This window comes from Callospermophilus lateralis, chromosome 5 (genome assembly GCF_048772815.1).
Source record: "Callospermophilus lateralis isolate mCalLat2 chromosome 5, mCalLat2.hap1, whole genome shotgun sequence".
Taxonomy (NCBI): Eukaryota; Metazoa; Chordata; class Mammalia; order Rodentia; family Sciuridae; genus Callospermophilus; species Callospermophilus lateralis.
Window position 1 is genome coordinate 100,451,301 of NC_135309.1, and position 14,272 is coordinate 100,465,572.

Below are 14,272 nucleotides of genomic sequence, written 5' to 3' on the forward strand. Positions count from 1 at the left end.
TCCATACCTGTACACCTTTATCCTTCAGGGGATGTGACCTGAGTTAGGTCAATTTAGTTCTTATATTAATATTCTCTCTGAAGAAAGTTCAGGAGTCACATATAAATATTATAACTAGCATACTTCAAATAATACATATCATCAGAACATTCCCTGGATTGTCAATTGCCACATGGTACCAACCACTAATGTCAATGGGCTTTTCTGCCACCAGAAATAGACCAGCAAAGCTCCACACCCTCATCATCTTGGTATTCAACTCTCCTAGGAGAGGATTCTACCATTACAGCTACCCTATGTCTGGTTACACAGCAGTACACAGAGGTGCCTCTGATGCACCAAGCCAGGACAAAGATAAAGGACCACGCAGTGCCTTACTATCCTGCATGAAGAAACATTCCTGCAGAAGTAGTTTTTGGTTTAGCCCCAATCCATGCCATACAGGCTTAGGCGGAAGTTGAGATATACACAGAAGGAACGATTATCATGGAACCTACTCTGCCTCCCCAATTTGCCATCTCTAAGGGGGGGAAACACTGTTTTCTCCTGGTATGTTCCTGGTGCAAGAAAAGAGGCAGTTCCCCTCCATGCTTGGAGGGCTCAATATCTACATTTACTGTTAAATCAGAAAAGGAAAAAAAATCTATTCAGGAGGGATCAGAATCATATGGCTGTGCATCAAGATTATGCATCAAGATTAATATGTAGATACTATATGAATTCTCAATGGAAATTTTATGGAAGCTTATTAAATTTCTTTAAATTTAAAAAAAAACCAAAGACCAAAGGACTTTCATGTAATAAAAGACATATACTATATTTACTTTTCTCTTTCATTAAAATAAAAACAAAAAAGAAAAGTTCTCTCTGTTTCCTACCACATCTTCACTAAATTGTCTCATTAAAATGCTATTTGTGTAGGTCTGCATTATTCTTACCCTATCTATATGTCCTTCCTACTTATTTTTCACACACTACAACTCATTTTGTTTATTTCCATCCATTCCACCTCATATATTCAACTTTTAACTATGTAAGCTAAGGCATATGGGTATTCAAATGAATGAGAAAATATCTCTGTAATATAGATAAGTGAGATCAATGCCTGACTCCAAAGTACTATAAAAATATAAAATGAATACAGGCTCTTTCTCGATAGATATTACAGCTTTTCTAATTACCAATTCAAGAAAATGATTAAATCTTTGGATTTTCTTAAAAATACAATTAAAAAGGAGAGGAGGAGGGAAGAATAGAAGTTCATTGGATTATACAAAAGGGAATGAGGGGAAGGAAGGGGAAATTGGAATAAGAAAGATGGTAGAATGAATCAGACATAACTTTTCCATGCTCATATATGAATACATGGCCAGTGTAACTCCACATCATGTTCAACCATAAGAATTGGATCCTAATTAGAATAATTTATACTCCATGCATGCATAATATGTCAAAATATATTCTACTGTCATGTGTATCTAAAAAGAACAAATTAAAAAATAATAGAAAAAAGAAGAAATTTGTTCAGTATTAAACCGTTAAAGTTGTTATTTCGATCTTAAGCACCCAGTGTGTATATGCTTTAAAAGATGACAGATTAAAATTTTCAGATAATAACACCTTAATACAGTTTGCATTGAAGGCAGACTTTTGTATTACAAAAAAGAATGTGAATCATGAAAATCAAAGGTAAATCAGTAGAGGAGAAGGAAGGAACCAGGGGGAGGGAGGAGGGGAGAGAATTTGGTAACCATGGAAAATGATACTGGCCAAATTATATTCCTATGTTGTGTGCATTTGTAACAAATCCCACCACTATGTACAACTATAATGCACCAGTAAAAAATATGGAAAAAGAATGTGAAGAAAATGTTTGAACTATGTGAAAGAATACATTTTGAATGCCCCTTGCACAAATGAATCTTTTAAAATATCACATCAACGATTTAATCACTAAATAAGTAGTTTCTCGTTGTCTAGTAGTATTTTAATATAGTTGAGTAAAGCCAGACTTAATGGTAAGTATTCTGTACAACTTCATGAATTTTAACTGGATTTTCAAAAATATGCAAATCTTTAACTGTTTATACTCTCATATGCAACTCTTTTATGTTGTTTTATTAGGCATAAATAAAATTAGTACTCATTAAGAAGTATTCCACACAGGTACACGAAGTTCACATCTATGGTGGCTTGATGCCACAGTATCACTTACTTAAGTGTAAAAAATGATTTTAAATGAGAAACATCAGTTAGTGCCGAGCATATAAAGAACGCCTAAAACATTTTGCACCATTTAATAAATAACGGAGTTAAAACTAGCCATTCCAGCAGGCTTCTCCAGCCAAATACAGGATAAATATGGAAACATCTGCTCAACATTATATATTTATAAAGTCTTGGGACAAGAGTGGTGTAAAAACCTTTACTGTTATTATAGATTTGTAGGAGTTCCTAAATAAAGTCCTTACTTTTAAAAAATAAAAACTGATAAAAACACATTCCTTCACATGGAGGTTTTGTGAAGTGTGGTGCCAGTGGTTCTACAAGAGTGTGATGGAGCAGAGACATTAAGGTGTGACAATGTGTCAAATGCTCACTAGGGATCATGTGCTCACTTACACAGAGAGAACTCTAATTGCAAATCAATAGTTTACATAATTTAGTTAACCATCAACTCGTATTAAGTCGACTTTGGTTCATTAAAGAGCATGGAATTCACTCTATGTTCTCCCATTTTAGCTCCAATGAACAAAGTAAAACATTCTTTCAAATCATTTTCCACTTGGATAAAGAACTATAGTACTTCCTATTGCTCATAAACCTAAGAGGTTTAACATTTTAGACCATCATGACAGAGTATTTTATAGTCTCAACCCTTAGATGCAATATATTCCATTTTATGACCAAAATAAATATCACAATATTTAGATCACAGCAATAAAAACATATCAAAGACATAATCTTTGTACACATTCATTTCACAACCACAGGACTGCTTCATAGTGGGTCTTAGCCTGCAAAATTAAGCTCACTGCCATAACCATGTGTTCCATGTTAACTGTACTATCGCCCCAGGAGCCAACTCACTGCACAGAATTTACTAAGTGTTTTTAATGTTTCAGACCCCATGGATGACACTGTCTTATCAACTTCACAGAGACTAAGTCAGGTGCTCCATCTACTCCTACCTCTTCCTGAAGCAAATGCTTTTGTCAGTAAGTTAGAGAACTGGACTGACCCTTATAATTCTTTTCTCCCAATTATAAGGTGAAACTTGCTGAGTGTCCATATAGTCAACATGCGTATCATTAAATTTAGGTTAAGATTCCTCCCTTCACTCACCTCCCTAGCATAAGATCTGACTTGAGTTCAGAATGGTAGAAAACAGAAACATAAACAAATTTCATTCTGTTTTTCATTGTGCCAAGAAGCTGACAGTGACCAAAGAATAATCAGCTCATCATAATAAACAGAGAGCAGAAAGAAAATCAATATAAATAATATGCTCGTTAAATATATAAAATGATAAATATTATAAATACAATGATTTATAAATTAATATTTTAAATTTTATAGATAAATAATAAATTTAGGTTGTACATTTGGGTAATAAATAATAAAATTGGGTATAGCTGCTATAATATTTTATAGATAAATATTATAACAAAATATTTATAAGTAAATATTATAAATTAAATATTATAAATATTTGATAAATATTATAAAATGTTTCTTCTAAATACATTTTACTATGCATATTTGAGAGTACAATCTGATGTTATGATAGAAAGATAGATGAACAGATAGCTATAGATAGATAGTAAAATGGTCACTATAGAGAAACAAACTAACACAGCTATCAGTTCAGTTACATTTTGTGTCATCAGCAGCTAAAATTCACTTATTTAACACAAGTGCTACTTTAGTATCATCCTATTAGCCATGGTCCTCATGTTATACATCAGATCTCTAAGAAAATTTTCTACTAAATGGGGTTTATATAAAACAAAAATACAAAATGAAAGTTAAAATTATTTTGTTTCTTTTTTCTGAAAGGAATATCCCCACAATAAAGCAACTAATATTTATTTTTTAAATAAATGTGCTCTTATTGGATTTCTTAATATTGTTTTGAGGGTGGTAAAAGGTCAGTTACATAGGACTTTCAAGTTAAATTTTTTTGCCAACAGATTCTCTATTTATCAATCTACACTCTATTCTGTCTGCATATCTAGTTTGTTCCCATACTTCTAACATATTATGGTGGGAGGGGCCAGTGGAATAAAAATCTATAGATAGGTGAATTTTATTTCTGCTAAGTTATCCAAATTCCCATCAATAATCTCTCATAGCTTGCCGAATCCTACTTGCTCCTCTTTGTCTATTATTCATCGTCCACTTTTTCATCTCCCCTTCCTGCCACCACCCCACCTACCACACATATTATTAGAGAATTGCAACAGCTATAATTATTGCCAACCAGGCAAGTTTCTTTGTTCAGTGCAGCGGGGGACACCTGTGCTATTATGAAAGTAGTGTCTCCTTCCAAAATAGGGATCTGCTCTCTTTCACACTAACAGAGCAACCTAATGTAGTTATTGACATTCTAAGCTCTTAGATGAACAAGTCCTTATAAAAGACTGCTCTATTTTAGAATTTTACTCTAAGAATAATATAACTTTTATTTGGATTTCAAGAGTCAAACCACAGAACTCTGTAGACTGTATGTATAATCTTTTCTATGTTTATGTAAACTTATTTTAACAGCTTGACTTGAATATACTAGTACCATAGTTAATAGGGTTTTTAATGACATTTCACACAAAGCTTTATTGCTAGCTGACCTCAAACATTCACCAAGTATTTTTAAGTACTTCATGGTAGAGTTTTGTAGACACAGCACAAGTCTTTGAGTCATGCTGTTTCCAGACAAAAAAACATAGCTGCTCCAATGCATAGGCAGCTGGTTAAAGTTCATATTCTCTAGGGGATTTTATAAGTTAAGAGCTTTTAATTAAATGTAAGTAATATCAATCTACTCAGCAAAGACATATAAGGATCACATTTTTTATTACTAAAATGGATTCCAATGTAATGTGGAACAAAAGATTTTCTTCCTTATTTCAAAAGTACAATAGATAGTCATACTGAAATGCCTGAGAAATACTTACAGAACTTAAAGAGTGAAAGCTTAAAATTATTTATAATGTTTAAATTTTTGGACACATACCTGTAGATCTAATAATAAGAAACAAATATTTCAATTTCATTCCCCTTTCATATATCCCCTCTTTTTTATATATACTTTTATTTTATTTATTTATTGTTACATGGTGCTGTGGATGGAACCCAGTGCCTTGCATGTGCGAGGCGAGCACTCTATCTCTGAGCCACAACCCCAGTCCCCCTCTTTTTATTTATTTATTTTTTTGTACCCAAGGTCACTTAACTACTGAGCCACATCCCTAGCCCTTTTTATTTTTTATTTTGAAACAGGGTCTCACTAAGCATAAAGTTGCTAAGTGAGGCTGCCTCTGGCTTCAGCATCCTGAGTCACTCGGATTGCAAGAATTTGTCGCCACACCCGGCACCTTCATATATTCTCCTCAACTAAAATAAAATGCTGATTGGCACTTTCAGAAACAAAGACAAGCAATTAATGTGAATTTTATCCAGATTCAATATCCTGAATCCTCAACATTTTTTAAAAAGGGTGCCAACTCAATATGTTAAAAAAAAAATTTGAAGGTAGTAATTATAGTATCAACATCTTTCCCAAGTCTTGTCAGATATTTTTGCTTCCCTAATTAGTCCCATGATTAACTATCATGTGATATTTGTATCAATACTCAATCCTTCCAGGGATGAAGAGATTAAGGAGAAGATCAAAAGATCAATATTGAGTTATGTGACCCATATCTCCCTATTAGCTCTGCTAGCTGAGGTCCATTTAGTGTACCACTAGAACAAATTACCTCAAAATGACAGCTTTCTGTGCTGCACAAGAAGTTCAACATTTCTCAATTCATGAAGTTTATACCCAGAAAGGGTGATATATGTGCAAAAATAATATGAGTGCTTTGATGGCCTCACTTTTAAGAGGCAGACATGCTATGGAGATGATAAATGAGAATCATCTCTTCTCCCAACTTCAGATAATCCTCAAATAATGTCATTCCTTCAAGTGGAAAGAATGTGTTTAGATACAGCCGAGTGGCCTAAGTGACTTGAGGACATGCCACCAAGTGAGGGCTTGGCTTGCTTATAGAAAAGGCCCAAAGGATTTCCTATCTTCCTATTTTTGAAGAGTGAGGGATTTCCTGGAGAGCAGAGTCAAGTAATTTTAGGACCTTTGAGCAACTTCTGAAGAGTGAAACAGAGCTATATGAAAATGATGTAATTCTAGTAATTTAGGTTTCTAAATTTTTCCTTAAAAAAATAGAGCAAATAAACAAAAACCCATCACAGGACAGCCCTTTCATTATCCTCTTCACTTAGCATTCTAACATTTTCAAATCCCTTGCTGGATGGATAGGTGATAGATATATGATAGATAACAGATACACAGATAACCACATATTCTAATATGGGCAAAATGCTTTGTTTAGAATAAAGGGCTTAAAAGTAAGCAAAAGCTTTAACTAAAGTCAAACAAAGGCCTCTTTAAGCTCCTAGAAGTTTATCTACTAAACTTTACAAACACTAATTTATTTTTAATCAAGCCCCTTGCTTTGTTCAAAGTTGGCAGTAGTTTTTGGTCATTTCTTCCACCACTCGGCCTCTCCAACAGGGCATTCAGATGGCTTCACTAACTGACCCACACTGCCCCCTTCTTCAGTTCTCTCTTGTCATTCTCTGAGTCTGTGCACTGGAGCCCAGCAGCCCATATCCCTATCTCTGTGTCTCCCCCTGCCCCCCGCACACCCCACTCTCACTCCAGGCTTGTCAGGATCAGTGCTTCACAAGCCCTGGATGGTCAAGTTCATCCGCTTTGAACTTGACCATCCAGTTATGAAACCCCAGACATTCTATATATCTTTTCTAAAACTTCTCAGCCCCAGGTGACTATATCTTTGATGTGTATGCCATGAGATTTATTTCATGTGGTTTCTGACTTATAAATTTCCTAGGTGTTTCATTTATTGCTCACCTTCCTCAGTTCCATTTGCCAAAATTGAAGTGAATGGTCCTTTAAATACATAATGCTCTCCATACTTTACTCACTTAGCCCCTCTTTTGAGAGTTGCATTGTAAGAATGGCTGCATAGGTATTTATCATCAAGAATGAAAAAGTCCACATTCTGTTGAATCAATACTTTCTTTGAAAGATCTGTATCTTGGACTGAAGGACTGTTGTTCTTTGGCTGCAACTACACCTCAAAGTCTGACATACAATTAACAAAATCTTAGCAAAAACTCAAACAGTAAAGATTTTTGTGGTTATAAAGTCTACTTAATTTGAAGGTGCAGGCACAGTCTCAATACTTTTTTTAATCATTTATTATCTTTTCAAATCCACATAGACATATCAAGACAGTAATCACTATACTTCTCAAATGTAAATATAAATCACACAAACTCACTTTGGTAGTATAGCCAAAAGAATCCTTAAGCCATAAGAATCCTTAAGCCATAAGCATATTTCCTTTTAATTCCAATGTTTGCAGACAGAAGTAGATAGGAGTACAGCAAAGTGAGGTATATAGTTCCAAGCAATTAAAAATGTACTTCCCATCCTTCACTACTAATTTTGATTCAACTATCATTATTCCTGAATCTTAAAAACATAGATTTCAATGATATTCAATTTTATTTTCTTCCTTATTTACAGAAGCCAATATTCCTTAACATCTGTAAAAAACAATACACTCCTCCAGATCTGAGCAAAGACCACCATTTCACTCAGGGAACACTGAGTCAGATAAATACTTTCCTCTCCAAATTGGTGGCATAAAGTATATACCGACAAAGGCTGAAAACAGCCTCCTCCCAGGGCCCTTCCCTTTTAACTGGCCTCTGAAGTTCAGAAAGCCTTTGTTAAGAGTTGTGTTCATCACTCACTGTTCATCAAAATCATGTGGGATCAATTTTTTAAATACAAATATCTAACAAAAAAATTAAAGTAAAAAAGGAAACAAAATACAAATGTCTTAGCTCCACCATTAGAAATTCAGATTCCAAGTGTCTAGTGGGAGGGGGCTGTGGTTATTTTTATTTGGAGGCTCCTTGATAATCATGGTACATAACCAGGTTTAAGAAGCAGTGTGGGCAATATTTAAGCACCGGGTGATTTCCCATCACTCCTCAACATCCCACAAAGTGGCATCATGAGTGGTCAGCAGCGGGTGCCTGGCTGGCCTCCAGGAAAACTAAATGGGTGCTACAGGAGCAGGTGAGCACCCTGAGTTGCTTGTGAGATCATTTATGAAACTTTACCTGCCAAAGATGCTTCTTATCTTATTTCATATTAGTCTCTAAAATTCTGTTCAGAGCAAGCATTGGCCCTTACTACATACTCTCTTGCTTACTAATTACTTTAAGTTGCCTTCCCAATTAAGTTATAAATTGTTATTTTCCTTTCCCCAATTACATAATGTGTTGATCAAATGCCTGTATTTCAACAAACTTCTAAAACATGTTCTAGGGGTGAGCATTCGAAGATAGGCTGAGAATTTTTATCTTTGGGTAGTAAAGTAGGTTCCCAATAAAGTAGAAGAAGTAGATTTCCAATAGGGAAATGGTGACTGTATTCTATTCCAGCATATTCTCCAGAATTATACATTATTATATTACTTTTCCCTTTCTCATCTCAGAAAAACTAAACCTTTCACAGCATAAGGACAAAGAAACTGAACTGCTCTCATGAGAATCAAGAAGACTGTGCTATAAGGTGAAAAGATGAAGTCACTAAAAGCCAGTCAAGGTGTTTACTGTATACTGATTGTACTGTATGTCTGTGCAAACAAGTTGGGCATATCACAGTGATATAGTACTTCAATTAAACTTTACCCTTCACACCAGAGATTATTTCTGAGTTAAAAATCTCCAGTTTAGACTTTAAATTATTTATGGAGAAAGACTGTATAAATTACCCTAAACATTCGAGCAAGTATTTAGAAGGTTCTCCATAATTCATTTTCCTCTAAAGTATCAATTCACTGTTTTTAAGAATATTATATCCTTTGTTTTCTTGCCAATAGATATTTCTCCCTCATGACTCATACTAAAAAATAAAACGGGCACTCTCTAAGGAACAGCATTTTAATGCAATTAAATAGGTTCTCCATTGTCCATTTGATGCTCTATTTTAAAAATTTCATAATTTCTATCATCTCTATTATGCTGTAAAAAAATTCAAAACACTTAGATGCACATGAAAAAACATACACCAGTTTTCACTAAAACACCTCTACCCTTGCTAATTATGTCCTAATCCTGGAATTGATTTCTTCACAACCAACTGTTTTTTGTATATGAAGAACTAGTCTCATTGAGGACTAACGCTATACATATTCTAAACTGATAAAAATAGGCAACATCTTCTTAAAAAATAAAATTTTCAGCTTCACCTCATTAAAATGCAACCTCAGAGAGTGTTCTTTTTTCCTTTCTTTTTATTACTATCGCTCCTCTCACCATGCACATCTCTCCAGCTACACCCCTCCCCCAAAAAAGTTCTGAACACTGTCTGGACCTGTGAATACATTTTTTATTCATTGCACAAATGAATGATCTAAGAGCTTTTAAGAAAGAAGAATGTAATCCCTGTGTAGAGAACTGGGGGTTTCCTTGGCAACAACAAAAAGACAGCAGGGAATGGCCATGCGGTCTGTGAATAAGCAAGAAGAGGCCAGTCCCAACACCTGGACACACTTGTAAAGAATTGTGGTTAAAAAAAAAAAAAAATCTCTTTTTTTTTTTTTCAGACAAAAAGTTAAATTGGTAGTTGGTTGAAATCCTAAGCCCAATTTTCACACACATCCAAAAAACAAAAAACATAAAACTAATGAATTTTACGCTAAGGTCCAACAGAATCAATGCTATATTGAAGTTTCAGTAAAAGCTGTAGCTGCTTCTGATTTGTACAAAGCAGCATAACCCTAAACTAACATAACCACAAAGGATTAAAACTTTAACATGCTCTTTCAGTCAAGCAGATACCAAGTACAATTTTACTGGGCTCCTTGAGACATAAATCATCTTGAATTTTGAGATGGTTTAACTTTTAGCTACTTAGTACAAAACAATCTATATTTCCTACATTTAGAAGTTTGGAGAAACAATAATTTCTGGAGTTGAGAGAAGTTCATTTGTGCTAAGCAGTTCCCTTGTACCAAGCACCATGCTTCCTGCCTTCTTCACTTAAGGAATACTACATGTGAGACACGCCTACCCCAGCAGCTGGCCTGTGGAAACCCTGTACTTGAAGCAATCTTGTGAGGGTGTGGTATTATGATACAGATGAGACCTACAGAGGGTGAGCAATCTATCAAGACCATATAGATCCTAAATGATAGAGTTGGCCATGAATCTAAGTCTCTTTCCAAAGGCTCTACTACATCAATTACCTCTTTCCTGTACCCTATAAAATAAATTGACTACCTACTCATGTTCATTCAGAATAGTACGGTTTGTACTTCAAAAACTCCAATTCTAGTGTAGTTGGTACATTGTGGTTATTTAACTGTTAAATAAATTACAAAATATATGTATGTATGATATATATATGTGTACATATACACAAACATGTGCATAGGCATATTAGACAGATGTACAAATATACTGATACACAATTTCAGTTTTATAACCCTGTGATTTGGAAAGAACGTGGGTCAAACTTTAGAAAATATTCTATATAAAACTAGTTATTACATGCATCTTCTAGTAAAAACATTCTGGCAGGAAAATTAATACATTTCTGGATCTACATTGCACATAAGCAAATGAAAGACTGACTCCTCATTCTGCAACTTAGAGTACTGGTTCTGTGATTCTGCTGATTCAACATTTACTTGAATTTAGAGATCACATACCTTTAAGTCACCTTTAAGTATGTAGACACTCTTTAAAAGTACTTTTATGCCATTTAAGTTTGCAAGTGTGTGGTACTAAACCATGATACCTTGTGGGAATATATTTTAAAAGCTAAACACACTTACAGAAGATGCTATCTTTATCAAAATGTAATGACTGCTGAAACACACAAAAGTTTAATAACACTCCTTCCTGGGAAACCTGGCTGAATATCTCTGATTTCGATGTCTATGTTTTTGGGTTAATCCTAAGAAGGCATTCTGTTTCTGAAGGTGGCCATGCCTTCTCTGATCATTACCCTATTTTTTAAAATGGGTAGTTACACTTGGTGTTTCTTAGCCCTACTGGGAAGTCTTGATTGGGAAACTACTGGCAAATAACTGGATTCCAATAATTTGGTTTTAATCTACCACTCGATCAGGATTGGCTTAATTGTCTTCTTCTTTTGAAATATTCCTTAACTTGTCTGATTCCTTCCTTTGATGATCTCTTCTGTCACTTATAGTCTGTCATACCATATTATGTAGTGTGTAATTATATGTTTCTATACTACAATTATATTTGATTATGTTAATATTTCCCCAATATGCACTGAAAGGCTTGGAAACAGAGTCTATGGTTTATTTTTTTCTCCCTCTACCCTTTAATATCTGAAAAAGGACCAGGCATGTTGTAGCTTTATCTAAAGATGATTCTTGACTGACTATACTCTGCTCAAAGATGATGTATTCATCTTTCTCAATATAGCTGCTAATAATAGTTAGGTGGTTATTTGTCTTTGGATAACACTTCTTCCTTGGTGGTAGTTTTAGTACTGGTAAGTTGTAATTGCCAATGCTAATTTCAGAAAGTATTCATTTTATGAAGCAGACATCAAAGTTTCTTTTGGCTCTCTAGGCAATACCTCCTTTGTTATTAAACCTCAACCTTTAAAGAAAACACTTTGAATTGTTTAAAGGTTTTCCTCAAGATTAGTAAGTTAAAAAAAATACACAGTGCAGTTTGAAAAATGAAATTCTCTGTGTACATTTCTGTATGTGTAGGTATGTGTTAAATATACAAAATAATTCATTTACAAGGATTATCTACAGTACAGTGTTAACATCACTAATAATTTAGAAACAGGTCAATTTTTTTCCCCATCACACAATTGGAAATAAGGGAAGATAAAAGTTCTCTTCCCTTTTCATTATTTGAATAATTGAAGAAGAACTCTATCCTTTTCTAGACTGTGGGTAGTCAATGAGAATGGGATAAGACATCCTAATGCCCTGTAGAGGGAAAAAAAAAAATGTGCTTCTCTAGTAATAACCACAAGTGTAGCTCAGCAAAGGCAGCCACCTATGTGTGCAGTGCAGACACCAACTCATCTTCTTTTGTGGATGGACTCTGAAATTCCACAAGAAAGAAGCAGCCAAGAACTGCAGAATCAAATAGCACCATTCTATCAAATAGCACCATGCTATTTTCTTGCCATTGAAGGTATCTTCCCATAGTAACATTAACCAAATCTAAGATATATACTCTTTTTTTTTCAGTTGTCAGTAGACCTTTTTTTTCTTTTATTTTTTCAGTAGACCTTTTTATTTTTTACTTATTTATATGTGGTGCTGAGAATCAAACCCACTCCCTCATACATGCTAGGCAAGTGCTCTGCAACTAAGCCATAACCCCAGTCCTAAATTATATACTCTCAACAAACCAAAAGAATGCCACTGAGAAATTAGTCTTTCCAGTGTCTATGATATTTTAGGAATTGATGGATAGGGAAGTACCTGATTTTTAAAAGTTATATGAGGTTATCTTGCATAAACATAACTGTCTAAAAAGCAATGACTATGCAATCAATAATATAAATATTGGTATTTGACCAGATATCTCTTGTTCTCAGAGCCAATATTCCTTATTCTTATCCTCTCCACAACATTATAGTATTCAGAAAATAATTATTGAGCTTTATTTATATCTCTCAGCTTTATTGATGAAAAAAAATTAATCAGATGGGAGTTAATGCTGAATTTTATAAACAATAATATATAATAATTCTCCACTAGGAAATTGAGCAAACTGAACTCTAATTTTGATGCCAAAAATTCTTCCTCATAATCTAATTAACCTGTAATAGCATTATATTAGTAATTTTATCAGTACTTTAATTTTTATATCACTTTAGTTTAATTTTGGCTTTATGTCTGCCTTATATTTATATTTGTGTAGAAATAAATGATAAAACCAATAAAAAGAAAATATAACAAGACAATATCAAGAAGGCCTGACACACAGTAGCATATATGAACTCGTTCATATAAAAAAACTAAGAACTGCCTATTTTAAGGTTATAACTAATTATTTGTCTAATAATATTGGTATTTAAAGTCCAGATTTCCAAATTATTCTCTAACTTAAAGATACCAGTATATCAGTTTTTTAAAAAACTTATAGTTCTATTACATTAACTTGTAACATTTCAAATGATTTAATATAGTGCTTTTAAAAAAAATTCTAGAATTGAAACTCTTCCTACACCTTCAAACTCTGTAGCCTTTATATGCATTCACAAAGAAAACCTTTCAACAATTTTTCAAAATGCAGGTGTGCAAATTACTCCTGAAATAGACAGGAGTCAAGTGTTCAGTATCCCCTGAACCACTGTTAAACACACCCCATAGCATTTTTCAGCTCATAAAACTTTAATGAGCTGAAAAGTTCCTTCAGATTTTTTTAACTGCTAACCAGTTGCCCTCCAGCCACAGCACCCTTAAGTTGCTATTAAGATCCACTTGAGCAAATATAACATAAGCATGTCCTGAGTAGCATGTTTTATTTCATAGCATTAAAAAAAAAAAAAGAAATCGAGATTTATATGACTTGCTGAGTGCAGCAAAAAATTATGAATGCCTTGGTATAATGTAGCATGGGTGGTATTTTTGCTTATTTAGATACAAAGTATATGTAAAGGTCAATTCTATTCAGAGGAATAGATTTATACAAGTTTATACATTCACCAAGGATTTTCCAGTCTGGAAAAATGTGCCTTGGTACATAAAAAGGTTAGTTTTCCAGGCATATCTGCACTTTCCCTTATTAATGTATGCACCTGCCTTAGAACTCATTAATTGAACATGTGCTTTAGGGTTTTCCCTTGCCAAAGTTCAAAATGATGGAAAATTGAATTTCTTATTGGAAACAAATAATATTAGTGTAAGTAAGCAGTTGGGCCTGAGTAAATAAATCT

At 33.9% G+C, this 14,272-nt stretch overlaps 1 protein-coding gene across 2 annotated transcripts in view; it reads right to left on the minus strand.

Moving 5' to 3' along the window:
- The window catches only part of Vcan (versican), a 104,959-nt gene that overhangs the window by 40,162 nt on the left and 50,525 nt on the right, over positions 1 to 14,272 (minus strand). The gene's annotated exons all lie outside the window — the stretch shown is intronic.